This window comes from Pimephales promelas, chromosome 10 (assembly GCF_988280905.1).
Source record: "Pimephales promelas chromosome 10, fPimPro1.hap1.1, whole genome shotgun sequence".
NCBI classification, from domain to species: domain Eukaryota; kingdom Metazoa; phylum Chordata; class Actinopteri; order Cypriniformes; family Leuciscidae; genus Pimephales; species Pimephales promelas.
In genome coordinates this window covers 8,117,801-8,140,046 of record NC_142778.1, presented here as the reverse complement: position 1 = coordinate 8,140,046, position 22,246 = coordinate 8,117,801, and the positions used below count along the sequence as shown (strand labels likewise).

Below are 22,246 nucleotides of genomic sequence, written 5' to 3'. Positions count from 1 at the left end.
ACTTAAAAATATACTTTTATGTACTAAAAGTGGGCCAATTTAGTCCCAAGCGGTATTAAAATAGTACACTTACAAGTTTACTACTAGTACATAGTGACATTAGTATACTTACTACATAATGTATACTTAAAAATATACTTGAACATTACTTAAGTATACTACATAAAATGAACTTGAAATATACTTCTTTTTCGTAACACCAACATCTTACATGAGTATTTCTATATGTGAATATTTTCACAATATTTCGGCCTAACTAATAACACACACACACACACACACACACACAAAAATATTTGTATTTATTTATTAATTTTTTTAATTAATTTGCAAAAGGTGTCATGATGCATTTTTGGGCTGAGTTTGCTTTGCATTTACACTATTTTGACCAGCAGGTGGCGCCAGCCTGTGTTTTTTTTTTTTCAATCACTTCGAAACAGCAAATCATTTCGCAATTGAGCATTTCATTGCGTTTTTAAATGCTTTGTTTCTCCAATCAGCAACGATACGTTCACACCATTAAAAAATCATTAATGTAGTCTCAACTCAATTGTATAACTCAATTAAAATACTGAATAAAAATGAACACTCTTGTATTCTACACAAGTGAATGTGTAGCTAAAAGACAATTTTACCCCCTGCTCATGCTTACTCGTCAGCTTCTGATCATTATTACAACTCAGGAAAAGCTGCAAAAGTATATGATAAAAGAGTAGGCAGCATGCTCAGTGTGTGTTTAACATGGGTCTTCTTAAAGCACACACACAATAGAGGTGTGCATCAGGCGCAAAAATGTGAAGATTCAGTGAATGCATTCAATTACAGCACTGTTGGGTTAGGCTGATGTCCAAGGAAAACACTGTAAGTGTATGAGTGCCGGCATTCATGGCCCGTAGATGTACTCGCATTCATGTAGATGCATGTAGTGTGTGCGCATGGTGGTTTCGTGGCTTGCTTCCTTTCTGTTATGCGTAACCTCCCTGTTCATATGCTGATAGACCTGCTGTGTGTTTGCTAAATAATCGGAGAAACAAAAGACCCTCCTACTGATAAACATTCACACTCAGAAATACAAAACCACTGTGTCTCGTCTCCAAACACAGGCAGGGTTTCAGTCCCTCTCTTTGCGGTTAAGGCTTGTTAGTTTGTGTATGTAACAGACCTCAAGAGGCATTGAAGATGAATAATACAAACAATACAAACAGAAGGAACCTTCAATGAATCAGATAGTATGTAATTAGGCCAATTAGACTTCAGGCAAAACCTGACTTTCCATTTCACGTTCCTCGTAGTCATAAACATGTAGGATTAGAACTGTGAGACATAAATCATTATGAAAATCGAATGCCAGATTGCAGATGATACCTTTTTACAATGGATTTACTAGTGACAATATTGATTTTGGCCATAACCCTGACCACAACTTTTTTCAACTTTCAGAAGTTAAACTTAACGCATGGTTTAATTGGATAGTGCATTACTGCTGAATGCTGAATGATTGTATATTCCAATTTTTTACTGGTGGATCCACTAGGTGGTAACATTCATATTTGGGCCATTGCTTTTTAAGAATTACTCAAAGTTAAAAATAAAAACAAAAGAATACAGATGTGGAAATAACACCAATGGATATAAGAGGAGGCCATAGTGTAAGTGTAGTGCAATAAAACAATGCGTGAAATATAATGGCAGCCAAAACAATTCATGTGCACAGGTTTCTATTGGAACTAACAGACATTTCAATTTGCCAAATTAGTGGCATCAATATATTAAAGATATTTAGCTGTAGGAAATTAATACCATTTAGAAATGAAAAGAAGGCCTTTTAGTCCTACTCATGGAGGGCCTCCTTTCTACAGAGCTCAACTCCAACCTGCTCAATCACACCTGCCAGAAGTTTATAATGAAGACTCTCCCTCTGAGTCTGCATCCCAATGTGTAATCTATCTATCCTAAATAGTATGGGAATTTAAAGTGTGTTCCAAAGCAGCATGCTGAAAAGAATATGCCAAAAATCCCTGTATAGTCACTATTTTCGATAGATTTGCACTATACATAGCTAATATACTGTAAAATTAATAATATTGCCCACAACTGGTGAATAATAATCCAGTTCAGCCCTGATGATTGTTTTTTTTTTTTTTTTTTTTGGTAACACTTGATTTCGATAGTCCACTTTAGACATTTTCAACTACATGTCAACTAACTGTCATTAGAGTATTAGTTGACTTTCAGCTTACTATCTGCTAATACTTTATTTTGTTGGTCCCCCAACAGACATTCAACTGACTATATGTAACTTGGCGACTACAAGTCAACTTATTCTCCTAACCCGAACCCTAACACCTAACCATGACCTACCAGTCTACTGACAGTCTACTATATACTAATACTCTAATGAGAGTTACTTGACATGTTGAAAAGTTACTTATAATTTGAAGAATGTCTAAAGTGACTATCAAAATAAAGTATCCCCCTTTTTTTAACCCATGTTGTTTGAAATCTGTATGACTGCAGAGCAGTTCGAAATCTGTATGACTTTCTTCTGCAGAGCACAAAGTAAGATATTTTGAATAATGTCGGTAACCATTTTGGTTACTATTGACTTCTATTATGAACAAGAATACACTGACATTATACACTGATCTAATTTTATCTTCCACAGAAAAAAAAAATCAATCAAGTTTGGAATGACATGAGGGTAAATGATGAAAGAATTAAAAGAGTAGTTAACTTTAAAAAAAAAAAAAAAAAAAAAAACTTTTGCTGATGATTTACTCACCCCCATGTCATCCAAGATGTCCATGTCTTTCTTTATTCAGTCGAAATGAAATGAAGATTAGAGTTTCAGTGCAGCTTCAAAGGGCTTTAAACGATACCAGGCGATAAATAAGGGTCTTATCTAACGAAACGATCGGCCATTTCAAAAATAAATAAAAAAGTTAAAGTTTTATACGCACAAATGCTCGCCTTGCTCTCTTCTGTGATTCGCGTTCATGACTCTCCTGTTCGAACTCATTCATCAAAATGAACAAATCTTTTTTCGAGTCATTTCGTTCCTTAACGAAAATCTCATTTGGACCTTGAACCATTTGGACCCCACTGGACCAAGTGCATTATATGGAGAAAAATCCTGGAATGTTTTCATAAAAAACCTTAATTTCTAAAAAAAAAGACATGGACATCTTGGATGACATGGGGGTGAGTAAATTATCAGCATTTTTTTTTTTAAGTGAACTTTTAACAGTTTTTGGGGGTGAAATGTGAACTTGTTTTAATATCATCTGTTATATGCTGTTGGTCTGTTTGTGTTTATAGTGAAAAGTCTGGCTCTTTGAGATTATAGCCGAAACTAACTTTGACACTAACTTTGGCCTGATCTGATCCTCACCATGACCAGAACAGCATCATGCCAACTCTATCTGCTGAGCTCTAACCTAAATAACAAAATGGGGTCTGCTTCAGAAAACTTAGGCAGCTGACTTGTTCCCTTGCTGCCCTGTCAGACAATGAGGAAAGACTTCTGGGGCAGTATAACAATCTAAACTCCCACTGAATACCAACATTAACAGGCAGATTTGAAGAAACATATGCAGAGTTTTGAGGATGTTTGAAGGTCGAAGTCAGTTTTTAAAATAGGCCTCCCGTGGTCTTTTCCACTTAATTCCTACCTTAAAAAAACACTTCTCACAGAATAATAGAGAAAGGGCTAAAGAGAGTGTGTGTACGTGTAAAAGGACGACAACCCCCCGTGCCGAAATAATCACTGCCCCTCTCTCTTTCTGTGTGTGCTCAGGTGAAACCCTCATTATGCCCATGTTCTCATGAAAATGCACAAATACTGTACGTATGACAACTTCATCTGTTTCACACATGTATGCAGTTTTGCCCAGTCACTCTGTCTCTAACTCAAGTGCTCAGAAAAAAGCACTTTGTCTCTTCTAGATTTACATTTTCTGCTTACGTAGGCCTACTTATGACATGTATTTGTGATTGGGATTAACACTTTTTTGTTCCACGGACCATCGGACACAAAACAGTTTGGAGGGGAGGGTTTGGCGTTGAAGGAAGGGGAGGGTGAAATTTGAGATTTGTTCCTGTATTCCCTCAGACGGCCCCTCACTCTCATAAACCACACTGGGCTTTTTCAGCTCCATTGCACACTTCAATCTCTTATATACAAAGCTCACGAGCTGACTGTTAAATCCTCCAGGATATCCTGCTATAATATATAACACATTATCTATTCTCTATTATGAAGCATAAAAGACAAAGTAAAATAATAATAATAATAATAAAGCCGACAAACCTGCACATATGTGGTGATGGATGAGATGAGGATTGGAGATCAGAGGATGGGATAGTTCTGGACTTGCTGGAGGGGCCTTTCAATTAGTGAGTCTATACTGCCATCTCCTGTCACACATGAGAGTGAGAGGGTTTTTTTGTGATTTGGTCACTAGTGTGTCACACAAGGGTCACATTATCCATTAAAGGTGCTATATGTAACTTTTCTTCTAAAATGAATAATTTTTATTGCCTGTGTGTGAAGGTGTTGTAATCACACATTACACTCCAACACAAACTCCACATAAAAAATAAATAATGAAAATAAAACAAAAATGTATCTACTGAAGTTCGTCAGGCCAAATGTGAATCGGATCGACTTAGGACTAAAACACGGATTAACATCGGCAGAGCGCTTGAATTATGGAGAGACCTCCGCTATTTTTAATGATGATAAATTACAAGTTTTCAGATATGATCAAATAATGGTCAACTGTAATGAAATAGCAAGGTAAACTACAACATATATGAGACATAAAATGAATACAAAAGAATGCTCCACGATAACAAAAAGTAGGTGCTTTAGGATGTAACTTTTATTGACTAACGTTACTCATCCCACTACTATAATATTGTTTATATATGATAAATGTGTTCGAGCGCGCGCACGAGCGCTCTTGTAAAAATTGGTTGCAATCTGAAACATCAACGATAGAGGCCGCTAAAAAATACATATAGCACCTTTAATACAATTATTGTCAAACACTGTAAACCATTAACCCTGTAAAGCCTTACAAATTAAATAATAGTCAGAAAAATCTAGTTATAGTCTTCTAAATTTAGCATACTATCACAGGAGGTATAGCTTTTGAAATGTTGGGTTGCATAACTGAACACATTTCTCGGGCGAAGCGAACTAGAGGAATTTAATCATACCTCATTTTAATCATATCTCCCTCTTCAAAAATGAAAATGAAAGCATTTTAACCGTGTATCAATTTTAAATGTCTATTGTGGAGAGTACCTCCCAGTCTTTGTCTACAGGAGAGACAATGACGCCTCATTTATCCGTGAAAGCATGTTTCAGTGATATCTCAGTCTGTCAGTTTATACAGCAAGACTGTTTAATTTTGAAAGAAAAAAATACAAATTGTTTTTACGTGTAATTATATATATATATATATATATATATATATATATATATATATATATATATATATATACATTTAGCATGGTTAGAAAGAAGAATGAATTGGATTTTTGATTCAAAACATTATATAGCCCTTGTAACATTAAATAATAGGCAGTCCAAAAGTATATGTTTTACAGACAAGTTGGTACTACAGTATTGATATTGTAGTGCTTCTTCACCATTTAATAAATGCCCTTGAGTCAGTCTAGTATGACCTATCCGACACCTTGTAAATACAACTTGGTTGTGTCTTGGTTTAAATGGGTAGACACATCTTTGCCCAACACAGAATTTATTTCAAATAATTTGTTATGTTGACATTATACCCATTCTGTATGCCATTTCTCTGATATACTGTAGTCAACATCTGGTAACACTTTACTTGAAGGGGTGTGCTATAAGACTAACATGACAACTTGACATTTCTAAGACAACACAACCCGTCATAAACATGACATAGCAGATTAATTATCAAATTTAAGAAACCACCTAGCTTTATTGGTTAACATTACATTAAACTGCAGGTGTTTGGTTTTGACATTGACTGTCATGGAGCCATTATAACATTTTAAATATAGCTGCGAGCAGCGATGGCGGGCCCAAGCCGGAGGCACCGCAACCCCGGTTCCTTTAGTTACCTAAAGGCACCCGGGTGGCGGTGCCGAAGGCTTTGGCCCTTTCATGATTAAATGTTAAAGCGGCTTGCCATACTCTGTCATTTCGACTAGTCACAATTATGTTACAGATATCTTAAATGATAATACAAACTATCCAAAGTGTAACGACTAGACAGAAAGACGTTGTTGATATCTACAATGTTAATTCCGGACAGGCAAACTTAGCTTTTAAATGTTAAAAGGGCTTGCCATACAGGGACGTAGGCTCAGAGAGAGGCTCACCATATTCAGACCAAAATATCTGACTTCCTCTTGGTCCGAGCTAATGACTATGTATTAGAAAGTTGTACGGCTTGAGGAGTACAATGTATATACCGATTTTTGTAACTGTAGATAAAACTAACAACCAATGTAGTAGCACTTCTCTTTTTTTGATTGGCTGATGCGTAGCAGGGTCGACTGCTGAACTCCAGGCGAGACGCGCTTGATTCTCACGTGAGAGCGGCGCGGCCAGAGAAATTGCGTATATTAAATATATTATTAATAGTTTTTCCGCATGAGAAATACAATGTGTGACGGGAGTGTGAGACAAAAGACTGAAACGAGTGACTGTCATGCTCAATGCGTGACACACTATAAAAAAATATTTCACACTGACTCCACATTTAGGGGGCCACAAGGGGGTCCAAGCTTGTTGTCGCAGGGGCACTGGCCCCCCCAGGCCCCCGCCTAGAACCGCCATTGCTCACACACACACACACACACACACTTTCTCTCTCTCTCAAGAAGCAAAAACATGACTGCTAAAGGTTGTATCAGCGATGGCGGGGTAACATCACTTAACATCACGAGTGCTATTCCCTTAGGCCACGCCCCCTTGTCTCCCCAAAGTATTATAAGCAATCATGCGCATCCCGTGTGCAGAATGATGCACTTGAAGCAACACCAAGTCACAGCACGCAACGCTTCACATTGAAAAGAACATAGCGAAGGGATGGTATCTATAATCTATGCTTAGTAGGGCTGCACGATTTGGGAAAATGTCATATTGCCATTATTGAGCCAATATTGCAATTGCGATTTGCGACTCCGATATAATAAAATGGTTTCATGAGTCCAACTTGCTTGGTTCTAAAGTAAAATGCACACACAGATTAATGTTTATTTCTCAACTCAAACTAAAAACAACAACAACAATAAATGATTGATAACACCTATAATGATCAATAAACCATCAACCAAACCAACATTACAGTGATTCCATCAATTGAAAGCCATCAACTTTTTAAAAAATTATTACGCTTAAAAATATATATATAACAGCTTTTAAATTAAGTGAACTTCAAACAATCCCCACATAAACCCATAATAAAAAACATATTTACCTGTGCCCTTCCTGTCTTAACAGGTACAGAAATTGAATAAAGTTATCAAACAGTCTGCGCTGCCTGAATCATAAATTATATATATAATAATCCTTATTAAAGCTACAAAAGTTCTTTACTCAAGATCAGTGAGTAATTTTCTAATTTCCCTTTGTTCTTTTAACTTTACTGAAAGAACGCTTTATTCGCTGCTGGCCCTTTAAGAGCACCCGTTGCCGAGACGCGGATCTCACACGCGCCTCATAGCACAACTCTTTTCATCCATAGACTTTTCTTATGTTATGAAGATACTAGACAAAATCACATTTTGGCATAATTGTGTGTGCTATTGTTCGTTCAAGCTCGAAAGAGAACTGTTTATTCTGGGCTGGCACACGGTCAGTGCATGCGCATTATGCGAGTCTCATCTATTCTAATCACAAGCAGCTTTTCACTTCTTGTCGTGCAAAATGCGAAAAGGCATTTGAACCAATAAGAGGGGGATCTTGTAACACTAGTCAAAGGATGACAAAAAAGAAGAGATGCTGCGCTAATAGCCCTACTTTGTTTATTTCATATAAAATCGCGGCATTTTGCGTTATATAATTGCATAGGTTTGAGATCGCTATTACGACTGCGATATAATTAATCGTGCAGCACTAATGCTTAGTGTATTCTAAAGGGCAATAAACTCCACTCCAGCAAGATAGTCATTTTATGCAAATCATAGACCTTTATGCCTTATCTACAAATAAAGTATAATATTGGGAACATTGATCTTGAAGAGAGTGTCGTCGTGTTACTGTCGCAACCGAACGCGACGCGCTAATGCTGATGCATGGAGAATGACTGAGGCGAGATGACTTTCCGTTAACTTTAACTTAGAGACTAAAATATTAATTTTACCACACATTAAGCTATTGAATGACTTTAGAAGTCTTGGAATATAGTGTGAAAACTTGATTGTGCTTTACAGTTTTTTATGCCTTTAGTGGGGCTTAACAAAATAACACAATATGCAGAATGTCGGACGTCACTTATAGGCTAAACTGTTTTTATAGATAAAACTATTTACATTCGGCAGTCATGAAAACAAATCTCAGATAACGGTTGACTAGGTAACAATGTGTAATTTTGCGCCGGAGTTCTCCTTTAACTTACATTAGCTAGCTAACTACGAACGAGCTAACCAGATAACATTAACAAATTGACAAGCACTTACTGGGCACAGTGGGCAGAATGGCTCTTCAAATGACCGACGAAATTGGAGGTTGTCATCTGACTGTCCGCGATCTTAACGTTGCATGTCTTGCAAAGCGCTGTTCTTTTGCCATCTTGTTGTAAGAAATTCTTGAATCCAAAAGCGACGACGACCCTCGTTATCCCTCCGGCTGACATGTTAATGTGATCTGATGTAAGTGGGCGTGGTGTGCGTAAGGTATGAGAGGGCATGACTGATGATCTCTGATCCAGTCATGACAGCGCTATTCTCAGCCTGCGCTCCAGCTGGATCAACTTTATTTTTTTTACATAATTTATATATTTTATATTCAAACTGAAAACATGATGTGATTAACACTCAAGTCATATTATTACATGCAAGTGTGTTTGATTTATGGACCAAATTTTCAGATCAAGTTTATGGACCAAGTTAATTTAATTAATAAACCTATAAAACTATTAATGCACTACAATTAAACTGGTTATATGCCTTTACTTATAAAAAATAAAAAACTTATTAAAAAAAATACCAGGCTTAAGGCATTTAGTTTTTATGCAGGCCATACACACAGGAGTGAAATGGTTAAGACCCCTCCCCCTACAAACACACACACATACACAGACAGGCAAAGACAGAGATGTAGGCTCAGATTAAGCAAGACCACATTCAAACAAACATATCTGACTTTCTGTGGGTCCTAGCTAATGAGTGTCAATTAGAAAGTTGTCCGGCTCGAGGAGTACAATATACATACCGATTTTTGTAACTGTAGATAAAACTAACAACCCTACTTTTGTCAAAAGGTGGCGCTACTGAGCCCTCACTACGCCCGTTTCTGAAACATTGCACGTGTCTACTGGCTAATAAATGTGATGTGTCTGTCGAGTTTCATGCATTTTGAAGCATGCTAAGGGTCTCAAAAGCATCCTAAAAGCATCCTAAAAGAAGGGTAAAGTTTGATGTGTCGCCACGGCAACAGTTTCAAAGATATCAAGAATCCATTCACAGGTCTACATCTGCCGTATGTTTACATTATACATATGAAGTTTGAAGCAAATCGGGTAAAAATAAAAGGGTGATATCAAAGCATTTTGAAAGTGACACACTTCCTGCTGCCAGTTGGTGGCGCTATAACTTTGACTCACAATAGTCACATCCATGTGATCGTCCTCTTACAGCGAACATACTGCTGAAGTTTCATCAAGATCAGTTAATGTATGCTGAAGTTATAACACACTTCCTGTTTCACGTTTCTCGCCATGATTTCGTTTCCTCGCCACGGCCAAACCGTTCGAGATATCAAAAATCCCCACACAAGCTTTCATCCTCAATGTCTTCACTTTACGCTGACCGAGTATCGTCGAATTTGGATCAAAGCTCTAGGAGGAGTATTTCAAATAACATTGCGAGCGTTTTACAAACAAACCTCAATAGCCGACTTCCTGTTGGGCTGGGGTAAAAAGTAAAAGCGCGAGGTATAGATGAAACGATGAGATCAACATGCGTACCGAGTTTCATATTATTACATGCAAGCGTGTTTGAGTTATGGACCAAGTGTTCGGACCCCATTCCAGGGGGCGCTGACGAGCCCCCCTGCCACGCCCGGGTACCATCTTCAGCCCGGCTCTGATGGCCGCGGGTTCTGACCCGTGTGCAAAGTTTCAAGAGTTTTCGAGCATGTTAAGGGCCCCAAAAGTGCCCGAATAGTCGTAAGAAAAATAATAATAATAATAATAATAATAATAATAATAATAATAGAAAAGAATAATCCTAAGGAAAACAATAGGGCCTTCGCCCTTTCAGGGCTTGGGCCCTAATGACAAATTCAATTTGTACCACTGTAGTAGAGGTCACGAAAAATATTCATGAAACAGTTATAATGGCCTCATGTCAGCCAATGTCAAAACCAACCACAGTTTAACTTAATTTAATGTCAAGTTGTCATGACAAAGACACTGACGTTATGGTTTATGTCAAGATGTCATAACAAAAACATCATAAACAATGTCATATTTGCATTCAAAATGTCATTATTGAGCGAATGACTCTTAATGACAGTTGTCATAAACATGCATAAACCCTATTTCATATTCATGACATATGTCATGGTTATGAAGATATCATGCCTGTCTTATGCACACCCCTTCAACTATAGTGTTACCCAACATTTGAAGTGGATCAAAACCTTTCATCAAAGTTTTACATGATTTTTGCACCCGTTCTTGTCTTGACAACTTTGATTAATTTTTTTGATCCACTTCAAATGTTGACTACTGTATAGGCTAATTAAGGGATTTATGTCCAATGGTGGGATTTGGCATTCTTTCTGCAAGAACTTGTTTTGCAACCATGTCTGCTTGCTCATTTCCAATAAAGCCACTATTTCCTGGAATCTATCAGAAAACAATGTTGTACTTCAGTATCTGTAACTGAATTGCTTTGATTAATATATCAATGATTATTGGATGGTTATTCTTAAAAGATTCAAGAGCTTGTAAACAGGATTTTTATCAGTATCAGTAACACTATAAAGTTCTGGTCTCTTGCATTTTCAATATGTTCCAAGAAAAGGCAAGTAATATGGCATGAGCATTTGCTGTAAAAAGGAAGTTTAATCTGGGATATAAACTGTTGGTCACCAATTAATTAGTGAGTCTATACTGCCATCTCCTGTCGCACATGAGAGTGGGAGGATTTTTTTTTTTTTTTTTTTTTTTGTGGTTTGGTCACTTGGCCACTGGTGCTCATCATCACCGAGTGTCACACAGGGGTCAATTATTGGCAACAATTATTGCCAAACCCTGTAAATTAAATAATAGTCAGAAAAATCTAATTATAGGTTTTGAAATTTGGCATACTACCACAAGAGGCCTAGCTTTTGAAATGTTGGATTGCAAAACTGAACACATTTCGATTAAGCAATTCGTAATTATCAGGCTGAAGCGAACTAGAGGAATTTAATAATATCTCCTTTTAATCATACTTCCCTTTACAAAAATGAAAATTAATGCATTTTAACCTGTGTATCAATTTTAAATGTCTATTCTGGAGAGTCATTCCCACTCTGTCTACAGGAGAAACAATGATACCTAATTTATGCCAGTGAAAGCAAGTTGCAGTGATCAGTCAGTTTAAACAACTAGACTGTTTAACTTGACACACACACACATATGTGTATATAGGCCTATATATATATATATATATATTAACTTGTTATTACTGTTTGAATGAATCCAAAACTGAGGTTAGTCTTTGGCCCCCATGGCAACTATAAAAAAGCAGTAACATTGAGTTGGATTATCTTTATCCAACTTCATCTTGCATTAAAAATGTTATCTGGGATCAGAACCTCAAATTTGAAAAAATAAATAAATAAAATAATAATAATTAAAATAAATAAATGTGGTGATTCTTGTTTTTTTTTTTCATTAACGTTTTCTCTCTAATATCAAATCCTTTCTCACTGAGAAAACCTTAGAGATTGCTGTCCATGCTCTCATAACATTGTGGTTGGATTATTGCAACTCTCTTTACTATGGCATACCCTAACACTCTATTAGTACAGAATGCTGCGTCAAAGTGCCTCAAAAGAAAACGTAAATTTGATCATGTTTCACCTATCTTAAAATCACTGAATTGGCTACCTGTACATTTTAGAATTGAGTTTAAAATTCTTCTATTTGTTTTTAAATCCGTAAATAATCTGGCACCAAGCTATTTTTTCTGAGCTACTCCATCCACACAATCCCACATGAAACCTGAGGTCTGGTGATCAGAGACTTTTGTCTGTCCCCAGACCAGGGTTAAAGAATAGAGGGGACACTGCATTTGCGATTGCTGGCCCTAGGTTGTGGTTTATATCAGAGATGCTCAAAATTTTTTTCTTAAGTTTTAATTCATTGTGATATTATGTCATGAATGTGTGGTTTGTCCTTGTTTTATATATATATATATATATATACTGTATATATAGTGTCTATTGTTCAGCACTTTGGTCAGCCCTGTTTTTAAATGTACTACACACACACACACACACACACACACACACACACACACACACACACACACACACACACACATATATATATATATATATATATATATATATATACACACACACAGTATAAAACATTGTTAGAAAGAAGAATTAATTGGATTTTTGGTTCAAAACATTATTTAGCCCTTGTAACTACTAACCCCATCTCCCTTATTAATATGATGCCATAAATAAGAGAACTTCACCCTATGCTTTGGTGAAGACCGATAAAAGAAAGGGCAATACCCTTACATAAGGGAATAAACATAAGGGACAGGGCAACACTCACCCTGCAGACAGTTGGCTTCAGTCATCTCTAAACTAGAAAGTGTCAATATGCATCCAAAGGTAAATCCTGTTGATGAGATGAGGAAAAGGCACGACATAAGGACTCTCAAAGGTAAATCTGACCAAAAAACTATAAGAGCTGCTGCTGGAACATGCCCTAACATGACCAACATGGCCAAGAAGACCACCGGGAACATATTGCACCACCAGAGGGAGACACATAATCGATGTTGAGGTGTGTGGTCACTCTATTCAGTGAATAGAATAGAAATGCAAAAAGAAAGCTCTCTCTCTCTTTATATTTCTCAGGAAGTACATGAAGTTTCTGTAGGACTTGGGACCACTAGGATCACTGAACTTGGGATCACTTAGACTTGAGACCATTACTGACATCTTGTTTCTGGCTAAATCTGGTTCCCTGTTTGATGGTGGTAGTATAACTTGTGGAAATGACTAGCAGTATGGGCACCATTTTCTCTGGTACCTTAGAAACTGTTGAACCGATCAGCTTAAAAAAGGTTATGAGAAAAGTACTGTACTATGATACAAAAGTATAACTCGCTCTCTCAAGACAGAAACTTGCAATCTAGAGCGTAAATGGAGACAAACTCATTTAGAGGTCTTCAGAATTGCATGGAAAGACAGCAGTTCCCATTATAAAGAGGCTCTAAAAGCAGCAGGGCCAAGCATCTCCACAAACTCATAGAAAATAACCCAAACAATCCAAGGTTCTTGTTTAGTACAGTGGCTAGATTATCAAATAAATAGACACCAAGACCTTTCAAATTGGAAGTTATGAAGATCCAAATTAATTAGCAAATTACAGACCCATTCAAATCTCTTGTCTACAATACTAGAAAAGGATCTGGATACATAGGCCCCGTCATAGCACAGGAACTGCACTCATTAAAATGACAAATCTTCCTTCGAGCTTCCAAGGCTGTAATTCTATACTAGTTTTTCTTGATCTTGGTGCTGCATTCAAAAAATCATAAAATATATAGATCATAAAATAATCTTAGATCGACATTAAAATTATTACACCAGTATTCAGGCACGGATCTGCGTTAGGCCCTCTGCTGTTTTCAATGTATATGCTGCCACTTGCTAATATTATAACAAAACATGGCATTAGTTTCCACTGTTGATGATACTCAGTTATATATTTTATCGCGACCAGATCTCTGTATTATCCAGGTTGACAGAGTGTGTTAAAGATATAAACAATTGAATGACCTGTAATTTCGTTTTATTAAATTCAGATAAGACTGGGGTATTACTTATTGGACCAAAAACACATACATTCAGAAGGATGTACTGTTACTTTATCCTCTACAACAGTTAAAGAAGACATAGCCAAGCATTCAGAAAATGCATTTCATAACCCTGTACTTAGTTATATCAGATCTTCTTATGGATTGTTTGTTTAATGAGACAAAGTTGATGTTCACCTCTGTAGAGTCCTACACACTATGATACTCAAATTACTTGACAAACATTGTAATAACATTGTTTGCAGTTGTTTTGATGTTCGCTCTCTCCATATATTTAACTTTATGTGCATCACATGCTGCAGCAGAAAGTTTGCAAAAATATTTGTTCCTCTTTGAAACTCTATTCAAATTGCATGTTGCCATATGTTTTATTGAATTTTCCCACAGTCTGTGCATTTTTTACTAAAACCCTTTTATACATATCCTGAGAACATGTCATCTCCAACCATTACACAACCATGTCTGTCTGTAATTATGTAAAAAAAAAAAGATGCGTATGATTTAATCATACCAACTTTTTATTGAGACATTTGCCTGTGCATGTGGCATTCTGTCTTTGTTCACAAAATTCAGATTTAATTCCTTTTGAGTTCATGCACTCCCCTGCGTGATCTCTCATTACCTCATGTAAACTCTCTTTCCCTCTTTGCTCTCTCTCAAGTTCATAGTCCAGATACTGATAGCAGGCAGTTAAATGGGCACCACTGAGACAAAGAACTCTTAAATCAATAGTTATTTTGCTTTATAATAAGCAAGTGTGCACAGATATAGTCACAGTGTTGAAAAGTAGTTGAAATTCTTCTTTGTAGAATTGATATCACTAGCACATCAAGTAAAAGTGTGCACTTTAAAATATCTGTGCCATATACTGTAGATTTTGTCACAAATAAACTATGTACTTTGAACTTTAACGCTGTGGGCTGCTCGCTGTATTTGATAAGTTGCAATGCTTAAGGAGAAATTTGCCAAAGACAGACATAGTAACATGCCAAGACAAAGATATCAGCACTGAAAATATATAACCGTAAGTTATCTACTGTCTATGAATTAAAACTACAAAATAAATGTGACATTTGCATTATTTCAGAGATTGTCTGTAGTTTTCTAAAACAGTTTTAAAAATTAAATGTGTGTGACGCTTGAGCGGAGAGCGGAGTTCTGGAGATGATGACTCGACTGCGCGTATCCTGAATCGGGCCCTTCACAAGCTTCCGTTCAGAATGCTCACGCAGAAGTGCATTTTCCAATGCATCCATCCACAAGATTGGTTTGCAGCGATCGACCTGAAGGACTTATAATTTCATGTCTCCATCCTGCCGCGGCACAGACCATTTCTGCACTTCGCGTTTGAGGGTCAGGCATATCAGTACAATGTCCTACCTTCGGGCTGGACCTGTCTCCCCTTGTCTTTACGAAGGTCACGGAGGCAGCCATCGCTCCTATGAGAGAGCGTGGCATTCGCATCCTCAACTATCTCGACGAATGGCTGATAATAGCTCAGTCTCGAGAGCTGTTGTGCAAACAACGGGATTTGCTGATTCAGCACATCAGCCAGTAGGGTCTTCAGGTCAACTGGGAGCAAAACTCGCCCCCGTGCAGAGGATCTCTTTTCTCGGTTTGGAGCTGGACTCGGTCCAACACACGGCATGCCTCTCAGAGTTTCGAGCCCGGTCGGTGCTGAACTGCTTGAATGTCATCAAGAGCAGTACTGTGGTTCCACTGAAACAATTTCAGAGGCTCCTGGGGCATATGGTAGCTGCAGCTGCAGTTACGCCGCTCGGCTTGCTTCACATGAGACCACTCCAGCACTGGCTTCACGAGTGAATCCCGAGGTGGGCGTGGCAGAGCGGCACGCAGAAGCCTCCATCATCGGCCGGGGGGTCACGTACAATGGGCATGCAAGTAGCTGACACCTGGATGGGGTCACACCTGCATTGGCACATCAACTGTGATCAAACTCGAGCTCTCAGGACAGATTGTGGCCTAACCGCACTGCAGAGACCTCCCTTTGAGCCTTTGCAGGTAGCAGAGTTAAAAATTCTGTCCCAAAAGACAGTTCTCCTGCTTGCTTTGGCCTCGATCAAGAGGGTAGGGGACTTGCATGCATTTTCGGTCAACGAATCGTGCCTGGAATTTGGGCCGGCTAACTTTATCCTGAGACCCCAGCCTGGATATGTGCCCAAGGTTCCTTCCACTCCCTTTTGAGACCAGGTGGTGAACCTGCAAGCACTACTCCCAGAGAAGGCAGACCCAGCCCTGGCTTTTGTCTGTCCCGTCCGAGCTCTGCGCCTATACGTGGACAGAACACAAAGCTTTAGGACCTCAGAGCAGCCCTTCGTCTGTTAAGGAGGCCAACATAAGGGAAAGGCTGTCTCCATACTGAGGTTGGCCCACTGTATAGTGGATGCCATCATCTTGGCGTATGAGTCCCAAGGTGAACCCTGTCCCTCCTGGACTCACTCCACAAGGGGTGTTGGCGCAGGGTGCCTCACTGACAGATGTTTGTAGAGCTGTGGGCTAGGCGACACCTAATAAGTTTGCTAAATTTTATACCCTACGTGTACATCCAGTTGCTTCCCGTGTGCTCTCTACTCATAGAAGCCAGCAACACTGTGAGCCCTGGTTCTGTGTCGGTTTGCTGCGCCATTCCCCTCCTATGGACCGGATACATTCGCCATTCTTACTCCAGTTGTGTTCCCCTTGCCCGAACCCTGTCGAGTTCCTCCGCACCCCTTCGACATCGGACTCAGCGGAGCGTCCGGTGTTAGGCCTACCACTTGTAAGCAGTGTAGAACCTGTGCTGGGGCCCATATGTTGCGATCTCTACGGTGATCCCATATGTGTATTTCCACAGTACATCTCCCTACGGCGAGCTTGTGTCTTTCCCTTGGCAGTTCCTCTGCCGAGCTTGTGTCTTTCCCTTGGCAGTTCCTCTGCCGTCACTCTATTGATGTTGTCTCCCCCCTGCTTGGCAGGAGAGACCCCAGTGACATTCCATATTTTAGACTGCCTGGTCTCCCGCCCAGTTCATATGTGTATTTTCCACGTCACCTCCCTCCGGGTTGTTAGTTGTGCTCTTAGTTCACTACTGTTACACTTATAGTCAATGTTGAGGAAAGTTACTTTGAAAAGTAATGCATTTGTCATGCAGAGAAATAGAGAGAAGGCAAGAGCAGGTATAATCACATTTATTTAAAATAATAAACTATCCAGGTCAGGTCCACACCAAGAATGACAAACACAGGGATGGGCATGTGACGCAGGGACTTCGATGGAACCGGACTGAAGGTGATGATTGATGACAAGAAGAATCCAGATCCAGAGAATGCAGATGATGAAACAGGTGGGAAGACACGACAAACAATCCAAGACAGGGACAGAGACCACAACCGAAGACCAGACAGGAACAGGAACAACACTGGAACATATCACAATAATCTTAAACTGACAAGACACAAACAGTGAGCATATATTGTATTGATTTTTATTTAAAGGGACCATGTGCAATTAATAACATAAATGTAAACATTTGATGCATTACACCAGAGTTAGCCTTAGGCTAATTTACATCTGCAGTCACGGAGGCAGCCATCGCTCCTATGAGAGAGCGTGGCATTCGCATCCTCAACTATCTCGACGAATGGCTGATAATAGCTCAGTCTCGAGAGCAGTTGTGCAAACAACGGGATTTGCTGATTCAGCACATCAGCCAGTAGGGTCTTCAGGTCAACTGGGAGCAAAACTCGCCCCCGTGCAGAGGATCTCTTTTCTCGGTTTGGAGCTGGACTCGGTCCAACACACGGCGTGCCTCTCAGAGTTTCGAGCGGTGCCATTGATATAGGCACCGCTGATCAATTGCAGTTGGCGCTGTAGATGATGTGCAGCTGGCGCTGCCGATCAGCGGTAGTGATGAGTGACCACGCCCACACACACAATAACAATGGTACAATGATAAGGCATTTCACTGATTTTATTCATTTTGAGGAATATTGAAACTTTTTGTGAGTAAATGATGCTCACATTTAGTCTAGAAATGTCTGGGGACAGGAGAGCTGTCAGTCAATAAATAGTAAAAGAAAGTACCATTATTTACTTTAGTATCGTTATTTATTTGAAAAAGTAACTCAGATATTTTTTGTAAGTTTTAAAAGTAGTTCTCTACTTTACTAGTTACTTGTAATGAGTGACACCCAACAATGCTTATTGTACACTTAAATGTATACTTTAAAAGTTGGTCCGATTTGGTCCCAAGAAGTGTTGAAATAATACACTTTCAAGTTTACTACAAGTACATTAATAATGGTATACTTACTTCATAAAATATACTTGAACACTACTTAAGTATACTAATAAAATGAACTTGAAATGTATTTTTTTCGTAAGGGTAGAAGAATCATGTCGCAGAATATCAAACAATAACTTTAATGAACACAGAGAGAATAAACAGGTATATGCACAGAGAAATATCACTGTAATGGGATTCAGATGTTATGGGAAGAAGGAGGCGGGAACCGGTGAACGTTCAACAATTTAAATAAATAAATACACAAATGAATCTCGGATTCAGGAGGAACAGTGCGGTTTTCGTCCAGACTGTGGAACACTGGACCAGCTCTATACCCTCTACGGGGTGCTGGAGGGTTCATGGGAGTTTGCTCAACCAATCCACATGTGATTTGTGGATTTGGAAAAGGCATTTGACTGGGTCCCTTGTGGCAGCCTGTGGATGGTGCTTCGGGAGTATGGGGTCCAGGTTCCTTTGCTGAGGGTTGTCCGGTCACTGTATGACCAAAGCAGGAGCTTGGTTCGCATTGTCGGCAGTAAGTCAGACTTCTTCCCAGTGCATGTTGGACACTGGCAGGGCTGCCCTTTTGTCACCGGTTCTGTTAATAAACTTTATGGACAGAATTTCTAGGAGCAGCCAGGGGCCGGAGGGTGTCAGGTTTGGGGACTACACGATTTTGTCTCTGCTATTTGTGAATGATGTAGTCGTGTTGGCCCCTTCAGACCAGGACCTTCAGCAAGCACAGGAACAGTTTGCAGCTGAGTGTGAAGCGGCTGGGATGAGAATCAGCACCTCCAATTCAGAGGCCATGGTCCTCAGTCGGAAAAGGGTGGCTTGCTCACTTTAGGTCAGTGGAGAGTTCCTGCCTCAAGTGGAGGAGCTCAAGTATCTTGGGGTTTTGTTCACGAGTGAGGGAAGGATGGAACGGGAGATTGACAGACGGATCGGTGCAGCTTCTGCAGTAATGCGGTCGATGTACCGGTCTGACGTGAGACAGAGACAAGCCAGTTAAACCTTTGGACAGCGCCCTCTTCTGGATTGAGTTTGTAATGAGACACAAAGGTGCTGCTCACCTCCGAACAGAGTCCTACAAACTGCCTTGGTACTCCTATTACTCAGTAGATGTTGCAGTTACATTGTTTGCAGTTGTTCTGATATTCACTCTATCTATATTTTTAGCAGTTCGATATTTGTGTGTCAAGTACTGCAGTAGAAAAAGGAAAACTGAGTGACATTTGTACAATTATAATAACTAATATACAATTATGGAATAATGATTTCATCCATCTCCCATTATAGAGATTTTTTTTTCTTTTTTGACCACATGCTTTAAACAGAGGAAAGTTTCTTGAAACTTTTACAAATGGACCTATATGAGGTCTAAATCTAACTTAAATGGTGTGGCAAAAACCAAACAGTACATTCCATACTAAAAACTTCCTTTGTGTGTGTGTAATTTGTCTAAATGGGTTCTCTTCATCTTATTTTATAGGCCTTAGATGAAGGTCTGATCTAAATGTAGGTACAATTATGCAGAAAGAAGGGTTTACAAACTTCATTCACTGAACATTTTAACCATTACGTGTCCAGTGCGTAAGAGTCAAAAGCAAGTTATCAACATCTAAGGCTAATGACATGGGTGTCCCACAAGGCTCTGTTCTTAGGCCATTGCTGTTTGCGATTTACATAAATGATATTCCTTCAGTGTGCGGTGAGTTGGCTGTTAAAGTATTAGACAAAAAGCCACTGAGATATCACCACTGTCTGATTCTTGAAAAATACAGCATGTTAAACTTTGATAATATAATTGTGTATGCTAATGTGCGATTAGTTTTTAAAGTTTTGAATAATATTGCGCCTTCTCCGGTAAAAAAAACAAAAAAAAAAACAGTTGTCCAGTTTTGTTCTGAACAGATGACTAGGAGTACCAGGTCCCCGAGTTGCAATGATTGCAGACTGCCTAAATGTGGTTCGGCCTTTGCACAGACCGCCTTCTCATTTAAAGGCATCAAAGAATGGAACAAACTCCCACAGAGTCTGAAACTTACCTTAGACCTGAAGGATTTTTCTCACAATACAAGGAAAGTAGTAGTGGAAAACCAGTCGTGTCAGCATAGACAATTATGTATGTAAATATGACGTATGGTGATGTTTTATTGTAGTAATTTTGGTATGATTTACTTATACTGATATTTTGTATTTTAATTCACCTGCAGGGAATACAGATGGAAACTAGCTTAGTGTGACCATATTTTGATTACCAAAAACCAGGACATTCGGCCTGGCAAACAAATACTCAAATGATACTCCAAGTTTACTCAAAGATGCCTTATTAATTTCAATACATTTAAAGTAGGCTATGCCTCCTCTATGGACAGAAACTTATATATTACAAGACACAAATTCAGATACTGTAGTCTTTTCAGAGGTTACTCAATATGTTTTATTATGACAGGTTTCAAAAATAATGAATGAAATAATGATAGAAATAATGTCTCTTCTGTATTAGAAAAATAATAATAAATAATCTATAAATAATAAATAACTAAGAGAAATACCTCCAAATTGAACAAAAATAGCTCTCACAAACTTACAAAAACGAACTAACAAAATATATTTATATCTTCAGTTTTCTTCCTCTTTATCCTGTTTTTATTCCTCATCCTCCTTGTTTTTCCATCTATATTTTGCTGTAGAGCTGATCTTTCCCAGCAGGACATGTGATGGGAAAACAGGACTGTTGGTCACCATAAACTAGCTTAAGCTAAATCTGGTGCAAAGCATCTTTGATTAATGTTTTTGAATATTGTCCCTGTTGAAATACAGTAAATAAATAAACTAATAGTACACAACCATTGTCTTTTTGCAATAATGCAACAAAAAACAATAACAATAGGCTATTGTGGAACATGTGTATGAGAAGATGATCTAATTCAGTGGCTCTCAAACTGGAGTAGGCCTATGTTTTACCCAGGGTACGTGAGGTGAAAGAGGGGGCCCAGTAGTGCACAACACATGAAATTTAAACAACACAATGTACACAAGCCAAAACACAATGAACAGCTGTCTTATGTGCATACACAAAAGAGTAGGGGTGTGACGAGACGCTTATCTCACGAGACGAGACCAGACACGAGATTGGGTTCACGAGAACGAGACGAAACAAGATTTTTGCACAATTTTTCAGAAATCCTCAATGACAAAATTCATGACTGAAAAAATTGTATGCAGGTGAATTTTGCAATCTTTTAACTAATAATGCATTAATGCATGTCATTTCAGGTCTACTTTATGAGTATGAATTATCAAATGCATTGAAAGAAAAAATATACAAGCACTGTAAAAGGTTTTTATTGACTGGCTTTTTTCCTGTTTGATTTCACATGAGTCACTTCAGACCTTACTGTACATTTAAGTGCTTCCAGACGTTCTGATTGAGGCTGTGTGTGACCTCGTAACTGAACTCATTGAAGTCTGAAGTGCAAACAAAAAGTGCAAGTGCAACCATAATCAAAGTTAGCACACAGACTGTTATAATTGTTTTTAAATTGCTGTTTTATTTTGCACCGGCAGCTATAGGGTTAATGCGGCGAGTTCGGAGAAGGTAGAGAGAAACGAGGCTGGTGTGTTTGTCTCTATGTTGTTTTTTCTTGTGTTCCGATTATAAGTTCAGAAACAGAG

General features: G+C 38.6%; 1 long non-coding RNA gene across 1 annotated transcript in view; it reads right to left on the bottom strand.

Moving 5' to 3' along the window:
- The window catches only part of LOC148977299 (uncharacterized), a 33,721-nt gene extending 20,460 nt beyond the window's left edge, over positions 1 to 13,261 (bottom strand). The window contains exons 1-2 of the long non-coding RNA XR_016169851.1: positions 13,008 to 13,261; positions 4,310 to 4,416 (exon numbers count right to left, since the gene is read on the bottom strand). This is a non-coding gene — a long non-coding RNA (uncharacterized LOC148977299). The remainder of the gene's footprint in view (positions 1 to 4,309; positions 4,417 to 13,007) is intronic.
- Positions 13,262 to 22,246: the final 8,985 nt, after the last annotated feature.